Below are 12,753 nucleotides of genomic sequence, written 5' to 3'. Positions count from 1 at the left end.
TCCTTGAGTTGAAAGAATTTGTTGTTCTCGTAGACAGAGCGCATAAAGCTGAGGAACTTAGTAAAGCAAAGAGAAAATCTGATTGTGAGGCTCGTGATTTAGGAAAGAGATGAATGGGAAAGTCACACCAATCGCCATCAAAAAATTTGAATGAGTATCATGGTCGTTCGTCAACTTCAGTGGGTTATTCTGGAAAAGACCGAGGAAAAAACATTCGAGCTCAAAACCTCAGGCTACATCTGTAGCGAGTGCGGGCAGTGTTAGAAACAACAAGTCCAAATGTCAGCAATGTAATAGACGAAACTTTAGTGAATGCAGGTTGAAAGATGGGTCATGTTTTATATGTGGTTCATATGAATACTATCTCAGTGATTGCTCGAAAAGGCTCAGACTACTCGATCGAGTAATACAACTGTGAAAGGGAGACCACCTCGAAACAAGGCTTAGACTACTCGACCGAGTAATACAGCTGTGAAAGGGAGACCACCTCGAAACACTAGAAATACGGGTAATAGCCGTACTGGTACGAATGGCTCTACTGTGACATTTGAGGCACGAGCGCTGGCTAGAGCTTATGCAATCAATGCTCGAGGGAAAGCTTCAGCGCCAGATGTTATCACTGGTACATTTTCTATCTTTAATACTAAGGTTAATGCTTTGATTGACCTGGGGTCAACATATTCATATGTATGTACAACTCTAGTGTCAGATAAGAAATTTCCTTTCAAGTCTACTATGTTTGTGGTTAAAGTAACGAACCCCCTAGTTTAGTATGTGTTAGTTGATAAAGTCTGTAAAAGTTGTCCTTTGATGGTTCGGGGTTGCAACTTCCCGACTGATTTGATGTTACTACCTTTCGATGATTTTTACTTGATTCTGGATATGGACTGGTTAACTCTACATGATGCTTTGTGAACTGTAGATGAAAACACATATTATTAAAATGTGAAAACGGTGAAAAGTTTCAAATTGAATCAGATAGACTGGATAGTGCATCTAATGTTATTTTAGCTATGTCAGCACAAAAATATGTTAGAAAAGGCAGTGAAGCGTATCTTGGTTATGTATTTGATTCTAGAGTTTCCGAATTAAAGATAGAATCGGTTCCAGTGGCATGTGAGTATACGGATGTGCTTCCATAAGAATTACCAGGGTTACCGCCGATCAGAGAGGTTGAGTTTGCTATTGAATTAATGCCAAGAACTTCTCTGATATCGGTAACTCCGTATAGAACGGCACCTACGAAATTGAAGGAGTTGAAAACTTAGTTGCAAGAGTTTATAGATATGGGTTTTGCTCGGCCCAATTTTTCTCTTTGGGGTGCTTCTGTGTTATTTGTTAAGAAAAATGATGGATTCATGCGACTATGTATCGATTATTGATAGCTCAACAAAGTCATGATTAAGAACAAGTACCCATTGCCACATACTGATGATCTATTTGACCAATTTAAAGGAGTGATGTTATTCTCAAAGATCACTCTTCGTTCTGATTATTATCTATAACACCCATAACCCGTATTCGTCATCAGAATAGGGTTTCGGAGCATTACTGAGTAAACATAACCTAAATAATTCATTTCAAAACATTTAAATAATCATAACATAACCCATAATTAAACATGCATATCGTCCCTTATTCAAGCCCTCGAGGCCTTAGAATCACTTTAGAAATTTTCGGGACTAAATCAGGAACATTTTGAAAATTTAGGAAAAAGTTAGAAAATTTTCAACTGCAGGGGTCGCACACCCGGTGGCCAGGCCGTGTGCCTCACACAGCTGAGACACACGCTTGTGTGGCCAGGCCATATGTACCCAAAAGTATCTTAAAACTCAAGTTTTCCATTTCCTAGTTACTTGGGCACTAAGCAACTCAATTACCAATCATTTATCCTATTCAAAACACAATTAAATATGCCTAAAATAAACCAAATTCATCACCTAATATGCCTAACCAATGTACCCTCATTGTTACAACATGTTATATCATCAAAACATATCATCCATGCATCATTCAAATCAAAGTTTTAAACATGCCAAAATCAATCAATTTGACCTAGCTTATATCCACCTAAAACATCGAACTTAAATTCACAACACCTAACAAGTCTTGGTTCAAATCAACATGCCAAATTATGACTCTAAACACAAACATAAGTTTATATATATACCAAACCAACATTATACTTAAACTCAATTACATCTCATATACCAAATTCATTAAAAACCAAACACATCCTAGGTAAATGCCATCTATATTCGACTCAGCCTGATACAGTTAATAGGGTTTCATTTCACTTTTTAAATACAACCAATATTCAATTATCATATTTGCACATTATCACGTTATACATATATTCATTTCAATTCAAATAATCAATACATTCATAATGTATATACCAATTCAATCCATTTCAATCAACTATAATTTCAATTTACTATTAAAGTGCCAAAATACTCACCTCAACCACTTACCATATGCGTTAAATCAAAATACAAAAATTAACAACTAGGTTTGGATTATAGAAATACAAACCGTGGATTCTGAGCTATTCGACGTCGATCTTATCCTTCCCTTTTTTAGTTGAGGATTCAGGTACGACGTTAGCTACGAAATTAAAACAATTAAAATACATCAATACAACAAAAATCAATTTCACATTGAATATTTAAATTTTTACTCAATATTTGCTTAAATTTTGATTTAGTCCCTAAACCGAGACTAATTTTTTATTCTTCACAATGTATATCCAAAATCATGCTATGACGGTTAATGAGTCTCGGTTGAACCTTAGGAATTTGTAGGATACAAATGACATGTCATTAGGGATTTCATGTTTTGGGTGTTGGTCTTGAATGTCCTACTGATGGCTGAAGTCTTGCATTTACTGCGGATACTCCACAGCTCATGTGAGTAGCATCGTGTAGCTTACATTCTGAGCCACAGCTCGTGTGAGCAACGATGTAAAGGAAAGGTTACAGTTATATGTTTAGGCACACTTCGTGTGAGCTTTCCGAGTATCCGAAGATATTCTAAATGGTTCAACGGGTATGAAAATGACAGGAATGCTAAGTTTTCAAATGAACTATGTCATGTATTCATGGAAATGAAATGATGAATTCAAATGAATTATGTTCATATACAAATTACTTACCTTATGTTTAATTCAAGTGAATTATGTTTGAATGCACTAACTTGTGTTGGTGATGGTGGTTAGGCTTGTTCCTAGGTTGTGGGTTGGATTACATTATGCTTATACTTATGTTATTTAGATGAAATGATAAGTTATGTTTCATGTTTTACGATTTTACTAAGCTTTTTGTGCTTATGTAGTTGTCTTTACTATGTTTTATAAATAATCGGAAGCTCGTCGGAGATTTATCACAGTATCCAGCATAAATATCAGTAGTTTTTGATGTTCTGGTGAAGGTTATAATGGCATATATAGGTGAACTTGTATTAGTACCTAGTGCAATTTTTCTAACTTTTCCTTAAACTTTTTGATTGTTTCCAATTTGGTCCTGAATAGTTTCTAAGCTATTTCTAGGGCCTCGAGGGCTCCATTAAGGGACGCTTTGGGTGTGATGGAATGTATTTAGATTATGTTTGCAATGATGTATGAAATGAATGTTTAATGTTTTGTTTGTACAGTAATGCTCCGTAACCCTATTCTGGTGACAGATACAAGTTAGAGGTGTTACAAATACCACCAACATCATTGACAATTCCTACCTTTTGTAACAATTCATTACTTTGTGGTGTCGAAACAGTGGTTTCAGGGCCACAAATCTGACGTGTGGGTCCATAAATATTATTAATATGGTGTAATAATAAATTTTGATTTAATGGTTTATGTTAAATGGAAGAACAATTAAGTTCAAGTGGTTTTAGAAAACGAGGTATCAGAACTTTGTTTCCATAAACCGAGCTCTAAATATTTTGTTAAATATTTTCGAATGTTATTAAGGTTGTATTAAAATTTGGTTAAGAAATTTTAATGTTTAGATAGTTAATTAATTAAAAGGACTAAATTGTAAAGGATGCAAAAGTTAATCGCTATAAGTTTATTTGTATTAAATAGTTATAAAAGTATGAAGTGAAGGTTTTAAAGTTCAAATAAACCTTAATTATTGTGATGTACGATTAGTGGGTGGAAAAATAAGAAATATTATGTATTTAAAATGTTTTAATTAAAAGATTTTATATGTTAAAATAGTAATAAAGGAATAAAAAAGTTATAATCATCATCATTTTCATGGTTTTTGAACTGAAACTCAATAGTTAAAGAAACCAAGCTTTCATTCAAGCCATTCTCCTTTGCATGGTATGAAATTGAATCTCGTTTATAGTAATTTTTATGTTTTTGAGATCGTTGCAACTAGGTCCAGCTAATCCATATCTCTACTTTCAAAACTGTTAAAGATTGTAAAACTTGCCATTGATGAATTTGTAATATTTTTTAAGTTTATGATAGATTGTTAAGCTTTGTTGTTAAATAGACATATTTTATTAAGTAATTTTTTATAATTTTAGTGTTTAAGGACTAAAATGTAAAATTATTAAAAGTACAATGACTTGATATTAGTTAACAAATAATATGGGCTATAGTGAAGTGTTATACTATTCAGTTGAGTTTGATTTTAGTTAAATTTGGTTAAATTGCAAGTTTGGGGCTTAGGGACTAAATTGCATAAAAGGTAAAATATTGGGATAAATTTGTAAAATGATTATGGAACGACTTAATCATATTAGACATATTATTTAAGTGCTAGAATTTTATTAATTGAATGAAAATTTATTTTTTAGATCCAGAAACGAATCAAACGGATCTAAACAGAGGAAAAGCTAATGTGTCGGATTAGTCGTCGGCCTCGTTTTACGACTGTAATTGTCGAGGTAAGTTTGTAGGTATAGAATTGTACATATCTATACATATATAATGTTATTGATGATTTATGAATGTATATATATATGATGTTTAAAATGTGAGTTGGAAATCGAAATATTATAACTGAATATAATGCTAGAAAGGATTTATTTGTAAACTACTGAATATTTATGAAATATGATATATGTTATTTTGGAATGATTATGAATTGTAACAGCATGTGTATTAAGAAATATGGAAGTGCCTCTGATTCACGAAAGTTATAATTTTGTTAAAATGCCCGTTTGGACATAGTAAACGATTAGGATACGATTGGCATGCCAATAGGGTTAGTATGCACGTTTGTACGGGATTTGCACTTCGATGCCTTTGTTTGCACTTCAGTGTCCTTGTTCGCACTATATTGCCCCTTTCTACACTTCGGTGTTGTTGTTATGCATTTATAATGCCTCTGTTGTGGTGTAGTTACCCGTGTATCCGAGTCAAGTTACTAGTTTATCAGGCAAAATCCTAATGAATTTACAAAATTATTTATGTTCTTAACGGCTAATGTATACTCAAGATATTATTAAATGTTACGTGTTCAGTGAACTACTTGATCATGTGTGAGTATAATTATATCGATGATTATACGGTTAAAGATAGATGTTTATATACATGGATGAATGAGTTTGGATTGAATTATTATTATAATACGACAAGTGAACGATGAACCATTTTCAAGATTAATCCTATGAGTGCTTCATAAATGATTAAGAAGTATGATTAATCTATTTATGTAGTTTTTCACATTGTTTAGTGAAAGTAAGTGATTCCGAGATGATATGTTTATATGAAAGTTTGAAACGAAAGATGATTTATAGAATAATTACGAATAATTACATGTTAAGTGTGTAAGTGTTTATGGTAAGAAGAAATTTTAAGTGAAATAGTTATATGAAATGCCTATATGGAAAAATATATATATGTATATACAAGGCTACACCAATTATCCATGAGAGGTGTAATGAATAGAAAATGAAAGTTAGCTTAAGATATAATGAAAATTATGTTTAGTTGTTTATTCTGATATGTTTAGTAGTTAAGTTGCCTTTATGCAAAATTACTAAGCATTATTGCTTAAGTTAGTTGTTTTCTTTCCTATAGATCATCGAAAGGTTCGATTTGGTTGGAAGCTCATCGGAGACCTATCACACTATTCAGCAGTTAATTTGGTATTTTGGAGCAGTTTTTTTGCTAAGGTTTATAATGAAATGTATAGGGTGTTTATAACGATGTTTTTATGAATGTGTAAATGATAATTTGGTATGGTTGGGCCTTGATGTTTATGAATGGTTGGTGGACTTATCGTCCTTATGGTCACTTTTATGTGATTGTATATAAGGTTCCTTTTATGGTATGTTTAAATGGTTTAAATTGGTCATTAATGGAATGCTTTAGTATCTATTTAGTTTAGGTTGGTTGGCATGAAAAATAACATTATTGGTATGTTTTGGCAGATATGAAACTAGGTTATGCTGTTAGAAATATGGTAAGCTTGGCTTGATTGGCATGTTATGTTTTGGTGTATATATTAAGGTGCCTTGTATGGTATATTGGTTGGTTGAATTTGGAACTTGAAATGGCATATTAATGTATGTTTTGAAAGTGTTTAGGCTCATACAAAGTGTGTATATTGATGGAAAGGTCTTGTATGAAATGGTATTAAATGGCTTGATTTTAGGTGCATTTTGAGTCCACATGGTCTAAGACACGGGCATGTGATTCAGCAGTGTGAGACATACGACCGTGTGTTGTCTAAAGTTTCCTTTTCATGCAAGTCAGTGAGTTACACAGCTTAACACACAGCCTAACACACGGGCGTGTGGGGGAATTTTGAAAGTTACACGACTTGGCACACGGCCGTGTGACCCTACTCAGAGAGTTACATGAGTGAGGACACGGGCTGGCACACGACCATGTGTCCTTAGTTCAATTGTTAAATGATCGTGTCCCTCAACCATGTGAGGCACACAGCCGTGTAACCCCTATTTTTCTTTTAGAATTTTGTGACTTTTTCTAAGATTTTACACATTGTTTTAGATTGGTCCCAAATCGTTTCTAAGGTATTTCTTTTAGAACCTTAAGGATTCTATTTAGGGACAGAATGTATGTATATAATTGGTCTATGTTTTTTTTTTGAATGAAGTTAAGTTTAATTGTTTCTGACTGTACGGTAATACTCTATAACCCTATTCTGGCGACGGATACGGGTTAAGGGTGTTACACCTTTTATCCACAATTGGCCCACGTGACACCATATAATTATCCACTGATAGTGTCACAAATGCCCCTAGCATTGTTGTTCTACCAAGGTGGGTCATCCTTGCACAAACCCCAGCGTTACAAGTTTTTGGCGCCGTTGCCAAGGATTGTCAACTGTTGCCATAGTCATTTTTTTCGTGAAATTATTTATTTTCAATTTGATTTATTTCTAACATTACTAACTTATTCTTTTTAATTTTTTAGATTTTCTTTTCAGGTGTTTATGAGCATAGATCGAATTATCAATTTACTCTCTGTAGACCCTGAAATTGGGCAAACTTTCAGACAAAAAAGAAGTGAATGAATAGCTCAAAAACAAGTCGAGATGGACCTTGGAAATCAGAATCAAGACCAAGGTAATGAAGCCGGTCGTGTACGAAATCCTATCCTCATTGCCAATGATAGGGATCGATGCATCAAACAATATATTGTGCCACTTTTTATTGAGTTGAACCCAAGAATTAGAAGGCTTGATATTGAGGCAACCTAGTTTGAATTGAAACTAATGATGTTTCAAATGCTACAAATGGTGGGCCAATTTAGTGGTACGCCTATAGAAGATCCACATCTCCACATTCGATTGTTTATAGAGGTCAGTGATTCATTCAAGATAGTCGATGTGACTGAAGATGCACTGAGGTTGAGGTTGTTTCCGTACTCGTTGCGAGATCGAGCACGAGCATGGCTCAATTCATTGCCACCAAGTTCCATATCTACATGGCAAGAACTAGCAGAGAGATTTTTTGGTTAAGTATTTCCCACTTAGCAAAAATGCTAAGTTGAGGAACGAGATCAGAACTTTCCAACAATTGGATGACGAGTCTTTGTATGAGGCTTAGAAGCGATTCAAGGAGTTACTTCGTAAGTGTTCTCATCATGGAATTCCTCACTGTATCCAGTTGGTGACATTCTATAATAGTCTCAATGCACATACAAGATTGATGGTAGATGCTTCCACGAATGGTGCAATTTTGTCTAAGTCTTATAATGAGTATTATGAGATCATCGAGAGGATTGCGAGTAATAACTATCAATGGCCAACAAATCAAACAAATTCAGGAAGACGTATAGCCAAAGTTCATGAATTTGACTCTCTTACATCGATATCAGCTCAAGTATCCTTTATTTCCTCTATGTTAAAACAGTTTACCGCTAATAGTACTAATAATTTTGCAGCTCAGCCACCAAGTCCATTTGAAGTAGTTTCTTGTGTGTACTGTGGGGAAGGTCATTTTTTGTGAATTGTCCATCAAATCTCAAGTCAGTGTACTATGCGGGGAACCAATATCAAAATAGGAGTGGACAAGGACCCCAGTCCAACTTCTACAATCCTTCATGGCATAATCATCCTAACTTTTCTTAGAACAACGAAGGAAATGGACCAAACAACAACTTATTGCAGCAAAGACCCAACCAATCTCAAGGGATTAATCAGCAAGCTCAAAAACCACCTCAAGCTGAGGCATCAAATAGTTTGGAGAACTTGTTAAAAGCGTACATGGCAAAGAACGACGCTTTGATCCAAAGCCAAGCAGCAACACTGAAAAATTTGGAAAACCAAATGGGTTAGTTAGCTATGGAGCTTCGTAATAGACTGCAAGGAACCTTGCCGAGCAATAATGAGATTCCAAGAAATTTGGGTAAAGAACATATCAAGGCAGTGGCTTTGCGAAGTAGTAAAATTCTAGAACCCCGATTGATTGAAGTCAAAGATAAGCCCGTTGAGAAGAATCAACCAGCTGTTGAAGTTCCTACACCAAAGGAGTCAGAATCTGCAAAGTCTAACAAGGTAAACCCTAACTTAGTGAATTAAGATATTTTAACATCTTTTTGGATGCAGATTTACCTACTCAAAAATGTTTTCCGGTTTAACCGGAAGTTCTATCACCTCCATATCTGCAAAGATTGCAGGAACACAAGCAGAAGCAAGAGGTGCAATTCAAGAAGTTTTTGGATGGTCTGAAGCAGTTACATATCAATATTCCGTTAGTGGAGGCTTTACAACAAATGCCAAATTACGTAAAGTTTATAAAGGGTATACTGTCCAACAAGAAATGATTGAGTGAGTATGAGACTGTTGCCTTGACAAAGGAGTGCAGTGCATTCCTGCAGAACAAACTGCCATTGAAATTGAAAGACCTAGGAAGCTTTACTATACCTTGTAACATTGGTGAATTTTACTGCGATAAAGCTTTGTGTGACTTAGAAGCGATTATCAACTTGATGCCTAAGTCTATTTTCAAGATGTTAGGGATAGGTAAGTCTATTTTCAAGATGTTAGGGATAGGTAAAGTAAGACCTACAACTGTGACGCTTCAGCTATCGGATCGATCTTTAGCATATCCCGAAGGAAAGATCGAGGATGTTTTGGCAAGAGTCGATAAATTTATCTTTCCTACTAATTTCAATATTTTAGATTTTGAAGCAGATAAGGAAGTGCCAATTATCCTTGGGAGACCTTTCTTAGCCACGGGAAGAACGTTAATTGATGTGTAGAAAGGCGAACTCACCATGCGAGTTCCAGACAACAAGGTAACTTTTAACATTCTTAAAACTATGAAATTTCCCGATCCGGCAGACGAGTGTTCAGTTATGGAAGAGATAGAAACCTTGGTTTCTATGGAAAGAAATTTTAAGGAAGATCTATTAGAGAAAGCCTTAGATCTTAACCCTTTGGAGGATGAAGAATCTGAAGAAAACATGGCTTTGATAGAAGCCAATCCGAGAAATTTTATTCAAACCATACGATTTGAACCGTTGGCGTTAGAAGTCAGAGAATTTGTGCAACCCAAGTTGTTAATTGAAGAACCACCTAAACTCGAACTAAAGGTACTTCCTTCCCATTTGAAATATGTTTATTTAGGTGACAGTTCTACTTTACCTGTGATTATTTCAGCAGAACTAACGAAAGATCAGGAGGACCAACTAATTGCTGTTTTAAAAAAATTTAAGAAAGCAATTGGTTGGACCATAGTTGACATTCGAGGTATAAGCCCTTCTTTTTGCATGCATAAAATCATTTTAGAAGAAGGTGAAAGAGCTTGAATTGATGGGAAAAGGAGGCTCAATCCTATTATGAAAGAAGTTGTGAGGAAGGAAGTGATCAAATGGTTAGATGCAGGAATCATCTATCCTATTTCAGATAGTTCGTGGGTAACTCCGGTGCAGTGTGTACCGAAGAAAGGTGGAATCACGATTGTTGAAAATGAGCGCAATGAATTGATTTCAACAAGAACTATTACTGGTTGGAGAATCTATATTGATTACAGAAAGTTGAACAAAGCCACTCGAAAGGACCATTTTCTAGATCAGATGTTAGATCCTAAGGTAGTCATGCAATTCCTACATAAACATGTCTTTACACGATTTGGGACACCAAGAGTTATTATTAGTTATGAAGGTTCTCACTTTGTGAACAAATGGCTTAAGTGGTTGCTTGATAAATATGATGTGAAGCACAAGATTGCTACTGCCTATCACCCCCAGTCTAATGGACAAGTTGAAAGAGTGAAGCGCGAAATCAAAGGTATCCTTGAAAAGGTAGTACGCCCAAGTAGAAAAGATTGGTCTCGAAGGTTCGATGATGCATTATGGGCCTATCGAACAGTATTTAAGACTCCGTTAGGAATGACTCCTTATCTGTTAGTCTTTGGAAAGGCATGTCATTTGCCATTAAATTGGAGAATAAATCTCACTGGGCTTTGAAGCAGTTAAATTTTGATCTTAAGAAAGCCGGTGAGAGAAGGATGTTACAACTGGATGAGTTGGAAGAGCTGAGGTTGATTTCCTATGAAAATGCCAAAATGTGTAAAGAAAGATCAAAGAGATGGCATGATAGTCATATGCAACCTCGTGAGTTTAAAGAAGGTCAGAAGGTGCTGTTGTTTAATTCAAGGCTGATGTTATTTCCTAGGAAGCTAAAATCCCGATGGAAAGGACCCTATACCATCTATCGAGTTTATCCTTATGGAGCTATTGAATTATACGATAATTATGGAGGTAAGTTTAAAGTTAATGGTCAACATCTCAAACACTACTGGGATGGTGAAGATGATCGAATTGAATCCTCGCTCATCTGAACAGACCCTTAATTTTTCATGAACTCATTGTGTAAACAAATAAATAATTAGAACTTTTCTTAATTTATTAAATTTAATTAATTTTGTCTAAGGAGATTGGAACTTATGCAGGACAGCTGTGACCCCTCCAACCTTTCTTGGGAATTAATTTAATGTAATTTGTTACGAAGAAATTTTCTAATTAAAATTTTTAAGTTTCATTTTGTTCAGTTTGAATTTTAAATTTTTATATTAATAAGAGGGTCAAATTTGGCCCAAGTACTAATCAGTATTTTTTTTGAGATACAGTTTGAGTTTAAGGCCCAATGTAGCAAAAAGGAGGAAAAAAATTAGGCCTTGTCGTCACACCCATTACTTGCCGCCCAAGTAACTTTAATGTAGTTAAATTTTTGCTACATGTTGCCCTAATTTTTCCCTATATAAACCCCTCTTCATTCTACTAATTTTCATATCCCTCAAAGCAATTTGCTTCCACCCTAAAAATCCCTAAATCTCTTCCTTTTGTCGTCAACCTCAAATCTTGAAAGAAACCCTAGTCTTTTTCTTTCTTTTTGCCAAAATTCCCTATTCTTACCGCAAAGAGATTGCCGCCGTACCATCCTTGCTGTCACAAGATTTTTACTGTAGCAAGTTATATCAACTTTGCCGATTTTTCTTTTCTCTCTTGTGCAGAAACTCTGCCGAATTTTTGGGAAAATACCATGTCTCGCAAAAGAACTAGATTGTCAAAGACTACTCCTAAAAACCCGATTGTGGTTGATGAAGTAGTGAAAGAATGATTTGATTCAATTTTCAAGCATCAACCTATGATGCCAGAAAAATATTTTAACCTGAAGGGCAATGATGTGATGGTTGTTCCTGTGCCAATTAGAAAGATAATCAATGCTCTCAAATGGGAATGATTCTGTGATGCTCGTTCACTTCTCGATGATGAACTAGTTCGAGAATTCTATGCTAGTTGGGCTATGCAAGATGCTACTGAAGCCATCGTTCGAAAGAAAAATGTACCTCTTATTTCTAAGTCCATCATTGATTTGTTTAATTTACCTAATGTTGAAGAAGATGAGTACTACCCTATAATGAACGATATCAATTGGGATTTTCTTCAACAAGTACTTGATGTTGTGAAAAATCCTGGATCCCAATGGATTATAAGAAAGTATGGGAGCCATTCTCGTCAAAGAGAATACTTAAAACCAGTAGCAAAGGTATGATTTTATTTTGTTCGCTACAGTTTTATGCCTATCTCACACAGTTCCACCATCTCGATGGAACGGATGCTCTTGTTATATGCAATATTGATAGAAAAATCCATTAATGTTGGGAAAATTATCCTCAAGAAGATTCATGATTGTGCTAAAAAGAAGGCAAGTAGTGCTTATTTCCCATCATTAATCCCTTCCCTTTGCTTAAGGGCCCGTGTTAAAACACAAGCAAATCTGAAGGGGCAGTATGTTCAAGGGTGTATTACAAGTCATGATC

The 12,753-nt window shown here is 35.0% G+C and overlaps 1 non-coding gene across 1 annotated transcript; it reads right to left on the bottom strand.

Moving 5' to 3' along the window:
- Window positions 1-7,968: 7,968 nt before the first annotated feature.
- LOC128032966 (small nucleolar RNA R71) lies at window positions 7,969-8,075 on the bottom strand. Its single transcript, XR_008189304.1, has one exon. It is a non-coding gene; the product is annotated as a small nucleolar RNA R71 (small nucleolar RNA).
- Window positions 8,076-12,753: the final 4,678 nt, after the last annotated feature.

Source organism: Gossypium raimondii, chromosome 9 (assembly GCF_025698545.1).
Source record: "Gossypium raimondii isolate GPD5lz chromosome 9, ASM2569854v1, whole genome shotgun sequence".
Lineage (NCBI taxonomy): Eukaryota > Viridiplantae > Streptophyta > Magnoliopsida > Malvales > Malvaceae > Gossypium > Gossypium raimondii.
The sequence above is the reverse complement of the archived record's forward strand: the minus strand, read 5'-3'. Positions and strand labels throughout refer to the sequence as shown.